Source organism: Siphateles boraxobius, unplaced genomic scaffold (genome assembly GCF_051911475.1).
Source record: "Siphateles boraxobius isolate OS27281-9 unplaced genomic scaffold, OSU_SipBor_1 26, whole genome shotgun sequence".
Classification (NCBI taxonomy): domain Eukaryota; kingdom Metazoa; phylum Chordata; class Actinopteri; order Cypriniformes; family Leuciscidae; genus Siphateles; species Siphateles boraxobius.
The window spans coordinates 4,767,269-4,782,499 of NW_027508876.1; the positions used below are offsets into that span (position 1 = coordinate 4,767,269).

General features: G+C 42.2%; 1 protein-coding gene across 1 annotated transcript in view; it reads right to left on the bottom strand.

Annotated features, from left to right (window-relative positions):
• Nucleotides 1-15,231, bottom strand: part of pcolce2b (procollagen C-endopeptidase enhancer 2b) — a 34,281-nt gene that overhangs the window by 1,994 nt on the left and 17,056 nt on the right. The gene's annotated exons all lie outside the window — the stretch shown is intronic.

Here is a 15,231-nt window from a genome sequence, read left to right on the forward strand (position 1 = left end):
AGTGAGTTTTAGGCTATGTTCACACAGCAGCAGAATACAGTTGTTTTTAATGTGATCTGAGAGTTTCTGTTTCTGTCCCTTCATTTTCTGCCTACGTAACTACTACTTTCAAGCTCCAAAAAGAAGTAACACACGTTAACGCAATGTCTGCTCTCGCGTCAATTCAAGACGCATGCGTTGTGGTGCTCTTGTGAACATTCATTGAAGATTAATATTTTGTTAATAAAATGGTAAATTGTTTTTTTGCACAAACAAAGCACTCGAGTCATTTCACTAAAGTCACATGATGATGTCTTTACTACCTTTCTGGGGCTTTTTAATGGTAGTTACATAGGCTATCAGCGGAGGGACAGAAAGCTCTCAGATTTCATGAAAAAGATTTTCACTTTTGTGTAAACTATTCCTTTAATACGGTTACGTTCACACATGGTTATTTACAGGAGTTAAAATCACATTCTATAACCAAACTCACAGCTGTAAATTTTCAAAATTGTATTCTCGAGAAAAACTGCACTTTGTGAATGGAAACGTACTGGAGTGATGAGTCACGGACTGGAAACGGACTGGAGGGACAAGTCATACAGTGTGAGACCGCTACTCTGCTCTGCACAAACGCGTGTCTACCATGTGTTGCGGATTATCATGTGTGGTTTCGCTTTCAGTAAATTACAGTGACAGAGATTACGAAATGGGAAACAGCCTTGGGGCAGTGCTGATTGTCTGAACCTGAATCGCATCACGCCAATGTATTGGCTGATGGCATGGGCGCCATCTCAGCAGCACTATGTCGCTCATTTTTGATATAGTGAACAAGCCATCTGCTTCACAGATTTTCTCCTTTAGAAGAAGCAGTTTATCTGGCCTGTGCTAGTTAAACCATTTAGTTTAGGATATTCTCTCTTTGTGCTTCAGCGAAAATGGAACTTGATTCGTTCAACTCTAGGTAAGCACAATGGATCTGCGTCATTGCCATCCACAGGGCGGGGGCCTGTCACCAGGAGCAGTCAATGAGCTCCGTAGAGCTACTGACCTGCCTCTGTGTGTGACTAAAGCACACTGCACATGTGGTTGGGGGCATGATAGTAGGTTTGGTGGCATTTTTGACGGCATTTTTGGTTGAATCTCAATGAGATTTGTGAAAAGGAGAAAGTCTTCCTACTGGACGGCCCTATCTCCCAGTCAGGTTTATTTGGAGAAGCGGTCAGCTCAGTGGTCAATAAATTCTGCACTGCTAAGACGCAATCTGCTGCCCTTTAGCAGTTCATGCCTAGGAGGGCTCGTAAACCTCCCACCTTCGCCATAGCGTCCAGGGGCCGTCTCGCACACAGGAAAGAGAACATGTGATGAACCGAGACATCCCCCATCTTGCACAGTTAGAGGAGCTTTTGCCCATCCCATGCTCCGCCAGCGCCCTCGTAAGCATGTTGACCTGAAACAACCAGATAAACCCACTGCTTCAGCGTCGCTGGGTCGTTCCTGATCTTCGGGTCAGGAAACTGATAGCTTGCCCTGTCTCAGGACTGAGGGATGGACCGTTGAAGTGTACCTGTTCCCCCTTAAGATTCTCTCAGAATCTAAATCTGTTATACCCCCCGACATGTGCACTTCGGGATACAGAGTCAGGTTACCAACACCATCTTCCTGTATAGGGAAACGGAGATGCTTCAGGCTATATCCCATCAATACCTTTTTTCGCTCGATCTGCTTCACCCGCAACGGGAGACGTATCTGGCTTTCTCCCCGCAAAGGATGCTACAGCCTCTATGCTAGACCCTGAAATCAGACAACCTCTAAATTAACCCTCATGGGCCAGTGTTCGCTGTCTGAGGACGCCTCAGGCTCTCCTCCAGTAACTTTGGCTTTGTATCCTCCGCCTCTGGCTGGCAGCCAAACAGAAAGTCATGTGGCCAAGCTCCTACCAAAACCCATTCCTATGCAACCCTTATCTTACCACCTGGTAAGGGATTTTCTTTCAATGCAGGCCAGCTTAGCCCCTGCTCGAATTTCCAGTCACAGTGCGTGCTTGGGCCATTTCAGGCTTGGCAATAACATTGGATGGGCACATGTTGCAGACTTCTGGGGCTCCTGTGCTGCCTTTGGGTCTGCTTCATATGAGGCCATTCCTGTGGTCTGCTGAGAGAATCGCGCATTTGCCGTTGTGCTCTCTGGAGGTGGAAAGACCCTCTATTTTTGCTTCAAGGAGTCAACATGGGAGTGGTCTGCCACCATTCGCTTATGACGTACGCCTCCCTGACTGGTTGGGGTGCTGTCTTCGAGGGCAGACCGACTTGAAACGGCCGACACCAACCAACACATAAACTGCCTAAACTGCCTTGAGTTGTGAGCTGTCTCTCTGGCTCTGGATCAGTTCTATCCTGCCCTGACGAGCTGTCATGTTATTGTCAGAATGGACAACATGGCAGTGGTGTCCTACATAAATCGCCAGGGAGGTTCAGCTGGTTGGTTCAGTGCTGGAATTCCTGCAGGTTAAGTTTGCACCCGGAGCGGTTGCGATTACTTAGAGGGTTTACGTCATGGCTATCATTGCATGTCGGGAGTCAGTAAAGGTCCCCTTAGGTAGAGTCCGTCTTGTCTCTTCATTTATGCGTGGAGTTGGACGCTTAGAGGGGTTATTGGAACCTCCTTTGAACCTTTGGAGTCAGCTCCTGACCGGATTCTGACTGCCAAGGTAGTGCATTTGTTAGCATTAGCCTCTCTCAAGCGTGTTGGGGATCTGCAGGCTCTTTCTGTGAGTGGGCCTTGCATAAAGTTTTCCCCGGGTCTTGTGAAGGTGTTTCTGAAAAAAAAAGGACAATGTTTGTCCACATCATTTAGGCTCCATTTGCTTTGCCCTTTCCGGGCTTTAGAGGTGTATGTAGACTGCTCTGGCCAGTGGCGCAAGTCGTATCAGTTGTTTGTATGCCACAGATGACTTGCCACCTCGAAGCACAAGATCTCTCATTGGTCAGTGATGCAATTTCTTTGGCTTATGAGGTGCAAAAGCTCCCTTCACCTCTGGGCTTTAGAGCTCACTCTACTAGGAGTGTTGTGTCTTTCCAGGGGAAAGAGGACTCCTTTTTAGAGCAGTCCCTTTGGAGGACATTTGTGTTGTGGCAGGTTGGTCTTCCCAGCACACTTTTATCATGAATCATAACCTGAATTTGGATGCAGCACCTGGTTCCTTGGTTCTCTCCGCATGAACCAGTCACCTTTGTCCTGGTTTTGTCTGGTTAAAAAAAAAGAAACTTATTTGGGCTAGATCTGGCAGTGCTTAGCTTGGCGTATGGTATATAGTTCCCATTCCCTCAGCTTTGAGTGAACCTATGAAAGAGAACGTCTCGGTTTACATGATTATTAACCCATGGTCTCTGAATAGGGAGCTATTGAGATGCTGCATTTGCTGCCAAGGGGGGCTGCTTCTTTGGTCACAAATCTGAGGAGCAGATGGCAGGTTCACTACATCAAGAGTGAGTGATGTAGCTGTGCTGAGTCGGCACCCACCCCATCAGCCAATAAATAGGCGTGAATATATAGGGGTTCAGACAATCAGAACCACCCCAAGGGCATTTCCCATTTCGGCATTGCTATGCAGCATCTTGTTCCCTATTCAGAGAACATGGGTTGCGCAAGTAACCTGAGACATTTAAGCACAACTCAAATGCTCCTTTCTCCATCCATAATATAAAAGATGCTGTCACCTGACGGTAATGAAGATTTGATGAATGAACTTGTGGCTCGATTGGACTCTTGTCGTTTTCAAAAGCGCTTTGTCGATAAGGCTTTTCAGTTTTATGGACAAGTGCCATCATTGGTATTACTTTGTCACTTGTTGACTTGGTCATGGTCACTATCAAGTTTCAAGTTTGTTTTTATTTATATAGCATATTTAAAAACAGCAAACATTACCAAAGTGCTGAACAAAACACAAGATATGAAGACAAAGCAACCCACACATTCATGACAGAAGCTCACAGTGAATTAAAAGCTAAAGGAAAAAGGAGGTTTTAAGAGAAGATTTAAAAATAGTTAAAGACTGTGCCGATCTGATGTAACCCGGAAGGCTGTTCCACAGCCTAGGGCTGGCAATAGCAAAGGCTCTATCTCATCTATGCTTTAATCGTGATCTGGGGACAGATAAAAGTCTCTTATCATTAGACCTCAGATTTCATGTGGGATTGTATGGACAGAGTAGCTCAGACAAATAGCTCAGTGCCTGATTATTTAAGGATTTAAAAACAAAGAGATGAATGTTAAACTCAATTCTAAAATGCACAGGTAGCCAATGCAGCGAAATTGGAGAAACACAATCAAATTTACGTTTTTTTTTTAGGAACATTGGAGAAGATCAATAGAGTATTTGGACATGCCAAAGTAAAGAGATTTGCAATAATCCAAACGAGATGTAATGAGCGCATGGTTAGCAATCTCTAAGGTTTTCTCAGAGAGAGAGAGGATTTAATCTTAGAGAGAAGACGTAGCTGGAAAAACGTCATGACGTCGCATGTGATGGTGATCCGGAAGCTTTAAAGGGTCACAGGAAACAGGAAATGTTAGCTTCTGATTGGACAAAGTAAATCGTTCTCAGCGGCGCGAAAAGTGTGGCCGAGGGATGCAGCATCTCGTTCACCACTCAGGGAACGAGGGTTACAATAGTAACCTGAGATGTTCCCTTTTGGAAGGGAACTCCCACTGCATCGATACTCGATGCTTGCGGGAACGAATACCCACGCCGCCATACTGAGAGAAATAAGCCCTGGTGTGAAGCATCTGGCACACTCACGAACGATAGGAATGAGTAGAGGACAGATCCAACATAGTTTGCATAAGATTTGGTTTAAAAAGGGGAGGTCTGGAGATGAAGGCTCAACTGACCCCAAGCGTGGGAACCCCAGACAGTAAAGGATTTTAGATAAGAGGTGAAGGCAAAAGGCGCACCTAGTACATCAGTTACGAGAGGTTCTGCAAATAACCAACTGTCTAAATAAAAGGGGGATACTCCTAGCCCTTGATACCTATCTAGATGGATTAACTCCTCCCAGCCCGAGGCCTAACATAGAGACCTCCAAGGCTATGACCTTGACCATCCGACACATGCGATGGAGGATGGAATACCTGAGAATCATGATTTTGCCTACAGGCACCTCAGTGCCAGGGCAGAAATAAGGTAGAGTGGCTCCCGCGCTGTCAAGTAAGAGGGGGCAGCGCCACCACTCTTCCAGGGAGTAGGACGAGCGGGAAACAGACTCAATAGATTCTTATATATCTCATATATCTCATCCACAGGGCCTGATTGGTGCCAGGGATCACCCGTCAGCTTGATGCCAATATGCTGGATGACAGGATTCATCCTACAGCCAGTGGGCAATATTTAACCCTCTGAGGTCTAAGGGGTTTTTGGGGTCCTTGAGGTGTTCTGAAATGCTCTGACATTTGTGCTTTTTTCAGTTATTTATAAACATGTTAATGACAAAGGTGTAATTTCACTCTATATAGCACAAACGGGGCTACCGTAATATGTGAGCAACATGTATGTACATGTTTTTATTTTTTAGAGCATAATGTTTATGCGTGGTTATTGAAAAAACTAAAACTTAAAGTGTCTGAAATAAGGCCACAAAACACATACTAAATATGTGTCCACAAGACTTTTGACTAATGAGTGTTGTTGCCTAGAATTTTTGCTTCAAAAAATTATCTGAAAATCATCCTGCCTAATCATTTACACAAAACAATACATTGATTTAAATTTTATAAGACACCTTTTGTTTGGAAAGGCAATACGCGTGGAGGCGTGTTCACACCTGAGAAGACAAAGGCCGGATAATGTGCCACATACATAATGAGCTGCATATTAATTAGCCCTTTCACACAGGTGTGTCACAGGATCCCAAAGAAAGCAAGGACAAAAGAAATGATCTATATATACATATTTTACAATTAGAAATTGTAACAAATTGCAAATAGGTTACAATTACAACAACAATTAAAATTTTAACAATATCTCAAGTGTATTTCTTTGTAAAAAGTATACATTTTATCATACGTATTAAAAAAGGTAAGGATTCATTAGTTTGAATATTGGAACAAACACTATAATAACATCTTAGTTGATAATTCAATATACCTACTTTATTTTTGACAAAACATCATACTACAGTATATTTTACTATGAGCAGAAATTGGTGAACAAAAGCGTACCTATTGAATGTGAGTATTCTTTTTTTTTACAGTCAAAACTTTATAATCTATCCAAAACTAATCACAAAATCTTGTCTAAACATTCATGTTTAGTCTGTAACATATTGTGTATGATATATTAGCATATCATTGTGAATTTGCAGTTTGTTGCTTATACAGACATTTTATTTCAACATATTTCAGTCTATTTTTACTCATCTTAGTAGGCTATAGCAATATAGTTTGGATGTGTTCATGTAAACATAACGTTTACTAATGTAGGTGCGAGGGTGAATAAACGGCACAGACACGCGCTGTATAACTGTAGTAAACAACAGCGCGTGCGCCTGTGCCGTTCATACATAATTTAGCCTACACACAGACACGCAATTAAACAGTCTTTTTGCGGTTTACAGTCAGACACTATTCAATATCGCGATTAGAACAAAGCACTTAAGAATAAATGACTTACTACATCAGCTGGATCCGTTGCTCCACGAAATGAAACTACCAGCACTTCTGGTACATTTTCCAGGGTTTTTAGATAGTATTATTGCTCACAGCGTAGGGATACGCTGTGTGTACACAGCTGTAGTAAGATACTTACTAAACACGATGTGTTTTATAATCCAGCTGGTGGGCGTTGGCATGTTTGTGCTTTCCTTAGATCATTTGCGTTTGTATACCGCACGCTCTCCGTGGGCATGGCACATTAACGCAAATCAGGTATAATGAGCTGGAAAGAAAAAGACTGACATCTCTCTCTTTTCATACAGATTACATAAACTGAGAATATTAGTTTTTTTATATAAATTAATTCATTTAAAAGAAGAGAGTTCAAGCTTCATAATGGAAAAACACTCGTGCCTGTATGACAAGTATTCGCGGAATTACAGTTAATTATCGGACGCGTTTCAGAATGGACTTAACTGACAGAGAGAAGGCAGAACGCGCATCATGTTTGTTTTTCTTTATTTGGCGAAAAGCACAACACTTTGTTTTTATTGTGAGTATTTTATTGTTTATCGCCCGCGCGATAGTCGACCTCAGAGGGTTAACTGGGTTCAATTCCATCCCTAACTTTCCCTTTAATATTTAGTTCCTAGTAGAGTGGGGTTCTAGAATGGATGACCTAACCGCCTCGTTGAAAAGGTCAACATATTTATGGGTTGGTCCCCCTCAGGGGCCAGAACCATAGTCTCCATAACTCCAGCCGTGGATGAAATATTGTACCACCGACCTGGGAAAGAAGATCTCTCCTAATAGGGACTCACCAGGGAGGACTCTCCTGGAGACTAAGAGGGTCCGAGAACCAAATTTGGGCCGGCCAGTACGGAGCTACAAGGAGTAGGTTCACACTGTACCTCCTGACCCTTTCCAGAACCCCAGGGAGCAGAGCGATCGGGCGAAAAGTGTACAGACATGACCTTGGCTACATCTGTACCATGGCATCCAGGCCCAAAAGAGCTGGATGTGAGAGAGAGAACCAGAGCGGGTAATGAGAGTTCTCATGAGAACCGAACAGGTTGACCTCCGCCCGGCCAAACTGTCATTCCCCGGGCCTCAGCCCCTGCCTCGACAGGATGTCTGCTCCCACATTATCAACCCCAGGGATATAAATAGATCTAACAGAGAGAAATTTATCCTGGGACCAAAGAAGAATCTGATGTGCCAGTCTAGAAAGAGGGCGCAGTCTCAGGCCTCCTTGGCGGTTGATATAAGAGACCACCGACATATTGTCTGTCCTAATAAGAACATGATGGCCTCTGAGGTCTACAAGGAAGTGCCTTAGGGCAAAGAATACAGCCAACATCTCCAATTGATTAATATGCCATGAGAGATGATGGTCCTTCTAAGTACCTCGGGTATAATGGCCCTCCATAACCACATCCATAGTCAAAGTTTTCCTCTGACATGGTGCTCCCAAAGTCGGGCCTTGAGACAGGAACCTTGGTTTCTTCCACATAACGAGAGAATGAAGGCATCTGCTCGTAACTCTGATCTGGCGAAAGGGGTTCCCCAGCGGAGAAAACCCCTTGGTCCTGAGCCACCACTGTGAGGCTCTCATATGGAGCAGACCAAAAGACACTACGATGGAAGCTGCAGCCATGAGGCCCAAAACTCTTTGAAAGTATTTAACAGTGATGGCCTGGCCTAACCTAATACTCTTCATTGTGGTTAAGATAGTATTTATACGAGCAGGAGCCTCACTTTTTTACTTATCAGTGCAAAAGAGACTCAAAATACTCTGTTGATTTTGATCTTACATATAAGTGTTATACATTACTGTTAAATATTTTCTTTTATTTGTGTACACTCATAATAAAAACAAAGAATCAGAGACTTCAGTATCCTACTCCTCTGCTTTATATCGAGTTTAGAAGACTGTGTTTGTGCTGTGTTGTGCTGTGCACCTTGGATTTACCTCAGAAGAATTAGAAGAACGCGATTTGAAGATGAGAAAATTTTTTAAGGTAAGACATCCACTCATAATGATGTTGTATAAACTTTACATAGTAGCAACTAGTCAAACTGGTGCCAGACTAAAATGTACGTTATGAAATGAGATTGGAGTAAAAATAAAGGATAATAAACATAATAGACACAGGATAATAAACACAGCATGATATAAAAGTATCTCATACTTTTTTACTCTAATTTTACTCTGTTTACTCTAATATAGTGAATAATGTTTAAACCAGTGTTTACTGTTAAATACTGTGTTTGTGGATATCTGCTCAAACGTAGATATGTATAATGTGGTAAAAAATAATGTTTCATAGTTTGAGCGGCATAATCGCTTCAGTAAACGTTCTCTGCACGCGCTGAGTCAGTTGCGCTGTGCGTTTGTAAAGCAAAACACGCCAAACAATAGGCTTCATGTTTTTACTCCAATCTCATTTTATAAGGTCATAACGAATGGAAACATTTGAAGTAACAAATGATCCATATATTTTTCTCTAGTGTAGCGTTTCTGAAGTGTTCATTTTTAACGATTTATAGGCCGCCTGCTATAGGCTATTGTTATTGTTATTTTATGCAGCCCTACACATATAAAATGAACACCAGGTTGGTTGTGCCTTGTAGGCATATATGTGTAGCCTACATGTATATGCCTACAAGGCACAACCAACATGGTGTTAATTTTATATATATATATATATATATATATATATATATATATATATATATATGTGTGTGTGTGTGTGTGTGTGTCTGTGTATTTTGTACATTTTAAATCGCAATTTTAACCAGAAAAAGCTAAAATGCATCCTATAGTTTATCTTGATATCAGCATGTCCGCAGTTGTTTCCTTTTTTTTTTTTTACAGGGACCAGATGCCACTGGATGAGTCCTGCTGATTCCAACATTCACATGAGTCTCTGTACATGAACATGGTAAAATGAAAAATCAAACACCTTGGAAATGACAGGTATGTACTATGTTTAAGGAATGGCACAAAGTTATGTGACTGTTCAAGTCTCTGTCTTTAGATAAATGTGTTCAATAATGTGCTTTTTTGTCCTTTGTTGTGTATCTTTTAATTATGTTGTGTTGTAAATAAATCCAAACAATCAAAAAGCCATTCTCTCCTCATTTTTTGTGAAAGGCTCCTCATGATGTTAGGACCTGATAGTACCTGATAGGGCCATTATGGGAGGGTCTTTGTCTTTTTCAGGTGTGAAACTCATCAATATTCATGATGATTCATGCCTATCTCGCATACAGCTTTCTTACACGAAACATGTCTTACAAATTTTAAATCAATAAATTGTTTTATCTGAATGAGTACGCAGGATGATTTTCACATAGTTTTGAAACAAATATTCTAGGCTACGTGATACAATTCTCAAAAGTCATAAGAAGAAATAATGAGTATGGGTTTCATGACCTTATTTCAGTGACAATTTTTTTTAGTTTTTTCACAAACCACGCATAAACATAATTATCTCAAAACTACAAACCTTTACATACATGCTGCTGACATATTATTGTAGCAGAGTTTGTGCTGAATACAGAATTTAGCCATGAAAATGTCACATGTAACAGAAATAAGCACAAATGTCAGAGCATGTCAGAACACCTCTAGGACCCAGAAAACACTTCAGACCCCAGAGGGTTAAGATACGGATCCCCTGAAGTCTCAGTGGAGCAAGGGCCGCATCCATACATTTAGTGAAGGTGCGAGGAGATAAGGCTAGGCCGAAAGGAAGAACCCTATATTGATAAGCTTTTCCCCAAAAGCGAATCTAAGGAAACTCCTATGATGTGGGATGATAGAAATATGAAAATATGCATCCTTAAGATCTATCGTTACAAACCAGTCCTCGGATCTGATTTGTTGAACGATCATAGGTATAGTTAGCATTTTGAACTTAAGCCTCCTCAGAGATTTGTTCAATACCCTAAGATCTATAATGGGACGCAGCCCACCATCCTTCTTTGGATCTATGAAGTAACGGCTGTAGAGGCCGGATTCCTTCTGGTGGGGGGGCACATATTCTATGGCCCCCTTAGCTAAGAGGGACTGGATTTCATGTTCCATCACCTGATCCTGGTCAGGAGATACCAGTGTGTGAGTAACACCACTAAATCTTGGTGGTCTATAATGGAAGTGGATTCTATATTCTTTCTCAACTGTATTCAGGACCCATGAAGATATATTTTGAAGACCTTTCCAGGTGTCTAAATAATCTACTAGGGGGATCAGTCTCTCAGGGCTGACCTCAGGTGTTTTATTTTTTCAGTGACCTGAAGCAATTTCCTGGCAGGAAATAACCGAATAATTTTTTCTACAGGCCTCTTGAGGGGTAGGGAATGTGTCAGGGCTATAGATGTTAGAGAAACACTGTGTGCAATGCATTCGCTTGAAGTCAATGCGTCCCAAAGCGCACTTGACGGCGGGAAGCAACATCGATTTCCAGCTAAGTTTTATAATTTCCACGCGGGGGGAGCGCCCTCAGAGGCCTGAGCATCGTGTCAAGGCCTCTTAGCCGAAGCCTTCCTCGCCTGAATCACAGTCCTCAGATCTGTTTTCGGCTTAGAAGGCTTCGGTTGAGAGTGTTGTCTCTGGCTCCAGGCCTTTTGTGGGGGAGCACGAGAGGCAACACCCTCCTTCTGCCTCAGCAGGTGTGAGGAGCTGGCGGCGGTCTCCTGGGACTGCCCCCTGGCAGCAGACCCACGAGACCTGGAGCGACGACGGGGGATAAGTTCTTTAAATGCATCTGACTGCCGTTTCACCTACCTGAAACCTATCGACGACGTTATTGACTCCGTCGCCGAAAAGGCCAGAAGGCGAAACTGGGGCATCGAGGAGACAAGCCCTGTCCTTGTCCCCGATGCCCGACAGATTCAGCCACAGGTGTCTCTCTGTGGCTACCAGTGCTGCCATGGAGTCAGCCACTCGACGAATTTCGCGGATGTCGGCGAAGGCGACCTCCCCGCTATCATCCACCTCTTTGAGGAGGTCGACCTGCCGCCATATATGCCTTCCCAACCAAGGCCGATGTCGCCGGAGCCCGCAGGGATGATGCAACGTCGGGGGAGAGATGTGAAGCAAATGACTCTTCAACCCTGGGCATCATCCCATAGCCCTCCTCCCTGGCACCCATTATATTTGAATATATATGTACATTGGGGCCAGATAGACGTGAGGAGAAGGGCTTGTTCCACAATCTCAACACCTCTGTGTGAAGATCGGGAAAAAATGGCAAACTCCAGTGTAGAGGCTGTGGCCGAGCCTGCAGGAAGCGCTCATCCAGTTTACTTTTCTTTGTCGCTTCCTGCATTTCTTGTGGCCAATATTTAATTTGGCCACGGCTCTGGTCACAACCTCTAGCAGCTCCTCAAAGGCAGGGGAATGGGGTGGCGAATCCCCATTAGGGCTGCAACAAACGATTATTTTGATTATCGATTAATCTAACGATTATTAGAACGATTAATCGACTAATCGTCGATTATTTCAACGACTAATCAGTAAATTTGGAACGATTATTCAGCTTTTTCGATTAGTTAAAACATTGAGTTATACATATTCTTACTATAATATAAAAAAATTAAAATCAGTTCAGCTTTTGAAATAGTTGTCCAACTCAAATCACACACAAATGCTCTCTAAGCATTGTTTTTTTTTACATGACAATTGAGGTGACAGAGACGTTCTCATTCACCTTTTAATTTACAGTATGAAAAAGTAACTGCCATGATATTCTTCCTAACATCTTTTGCAAGGCGTGATTATGGAACAAAATACAGGCAAGTGATAAGACTATAATACCTAATAGTGTTACAATAATAAAAACAGCCCTGACTCCTAAGCTTGATCAAGCTTTATTTTATGCAAAATAAATCATCACACTACTGTAATTTTATTATTATTGATAATATTATTAGTAGTATTAGTAGTATTGCATTCTCTAATAAAGAGATTTACCGCTAGTTAGTTAGCTCTAGCTGGAGAACACTCAATTCTCACCGGCTCCTCTTTTGCCGGTATGTTTCCTCTTTAAGTGCTCCAACGTGCATGTTGTGCTCCCGTGAAAAGCAAGTTCCGCATTGCATGTATTGCACACGACAGCATTCTTGTTTTGAAGTTTTGTGAAACTTTCCCAAACAAACCTTGCTAGTTCGGATTCGTTTGCACTCCGTCATAATTCGCGCCGTTTTTTCTTTTACCAATCGCATTTGTAAGGGCTGCATTACACTCTAGCGCTACAGCGTCGTAGCGATCAAATGAGAAAAGGCCGAAGCCGTCTCAGCATTATCCACTTAGTCCCTTTGCGATCCCCATGAATGTAGACGCCAGGCTGCCACAGCAGACGCGGGACCTGATCCACGGGGAACGCGAGCCTGACCAGTCTCATCAAACATAGCCAGGCGGGAGCGGAGCATTTTAATGGGCATTTGTTCACAGTTAGCACAGACAGCGCCCTCGAGCGCGGCTTGTGCATGCTCTGCTCTCAGACAAACTACGCAAAGCGATTGTGTGTCACCCTTGCTCAAATAGCGCGGGCAAGGGGAGGCACACTGCCTGAATAGTTTCTCCTTATTCACCATATATTACTTTCAAAGTGACAGACAACACCAAATAAGACAAACAGGTTGACACAGAACGCTTGCTGAAGAGCAGAAGCTAAAATTTCCTGTTTCCTGTGACCCTTTGCAGCTTCCGGATCACCGTCACATGCAACGTCACGAGTGACGTAATGACGCTACACCAATCAAGATTGGAATAATTCCATAGTTGACTTCAGACGGTACATGCCGAAGGCATTCCCCAAAGCGTTGAGTATCGATGCAGCGGGAGTTCCCTTATGAAAGGGAAACACATTTTCACTTAATTTAGGCATGCAAAAAGAGATTTCAGAAGTAAGAATTTCAGTTGCGTTTCAGAAGTAAATAAATGTGGGTATCATCTGCATAGCAGTGAAATTATACACCATGCTTTCTGAAAATGGAGCCCAGAGGAAGTAAATACAGGGAAAAAAGAATGGCTGCAGGAATTGAACCCTATGAGGAAGAAAAATGGCCCAGTCTAACAGAGAAACTTCTATTCGTTAAATTTGATTTAAACCAACTGAGGACAGTTCCCTGGATGCCCACAAAACATTCTACTCGGGATAAGAGAACTTTATGATCAACTGTATCGAAAGCCGAGGTTAGGTCTAACAATATTAGGATCACAGAGTCACCAGAGTCAGTCTTACCTGTGATTACCTATGATTAGATTAGTAGCTATGAATACTGGTAGAAGAATACGGGCTTGACTCCAGTTGCACGTTAATACAGATAGTATGAGAGATGCTACTGTAAGTTGCTGTGTGAACGGGACAAAGTAAATGTGGTTGTCAATCCCAAACACTGACAGTGTGAACGTAGCCTTAGAGAGATCTACACAATAATTAAATCCCTTTCCTGTCCGGTAGGCCTATTGGTGTATCTACAGAGCAGCGGCAGCTGATGAGGAACAATGTTTACTAAAATACAATTTATTTCGTATCATGTAAAACTTTTCAAATAAACACCAAACTACTGAATGCACCTTAAAGAGAAATTAGCTGCTTAATATTTTTTAACAAGTTTTTCATAACCAAAATACAACCAGCCAACCTTATGTTTTGCAAACATTTGTGGAACGTTTGGATCAATTTAAAAAAAAAAAGTGTTTTTTTTAAATCTTACAAAAAAATTAAGCTCACAGTTAGTTCAATAGCAAACCTGTTGGAAATTATTATAGTTTGTGGAAAACAACCTGAAATATTCCTTTATTTCTACACACCGAGAAGCAAACAAGCATTACTAACAGGAACACAAATATTTATTCAATATGAGAGGTTACATTAATGTGTTTTAGCAGATGTCTGTGATAGATAAAACTGTCTAGCACATTAAGCCCAAAGTATACGTCACTTTATACACATTCTCTAGGGTCTGTGTACAGTGCGTGTGACGTGAATTTTATCATCAACACAGTACAGAGATGCGGACATGTACGCACGCAGCCCAAGTTTTCTAACTGCACACACTTTGTATGCACAGGTCGCACATGCACTGAAATGTTTGTTTGTTTTCTTGCAATAATTAGTTTGTCCACAATGTGGCAACAGTACGGTGGCCGAGAGAGCTCAACGTGCTACAACTGAAGAAAACACATGCAAATTTCTGTATTTGTGCTTATTTCTGTATTCGGATGTGTTGTGAGGATTTGCAGCACATTTGCTGTAAAAATGAAGATGTTTTCTTAATTTGCTTGTGTTTTTTCTATTTGCATGTTTTCCTCAGTTGCAGCGTGTTGAGCTTTATGCTATTTACAGCACGTTTCTGTATTTGGTTGCGTTGTGAGTATCTGTAGTGTGTTTTTGTATTTGGTTGCGTTGTGAGTATTTGCAGCGCATTTCTGTATTTGGTTGCATTTTGAGTATTTGCAGAACGTTTCTGTATGTGATTGCGTTGTGATTATTTGCAGCGCGTTTCTGTATTTGGTTGCGTTGTGAGTATTTCTAGCACATTTCTGTATGTGGTTGCATTGTGAGTATTTGCAGACTTTTTCTGTAT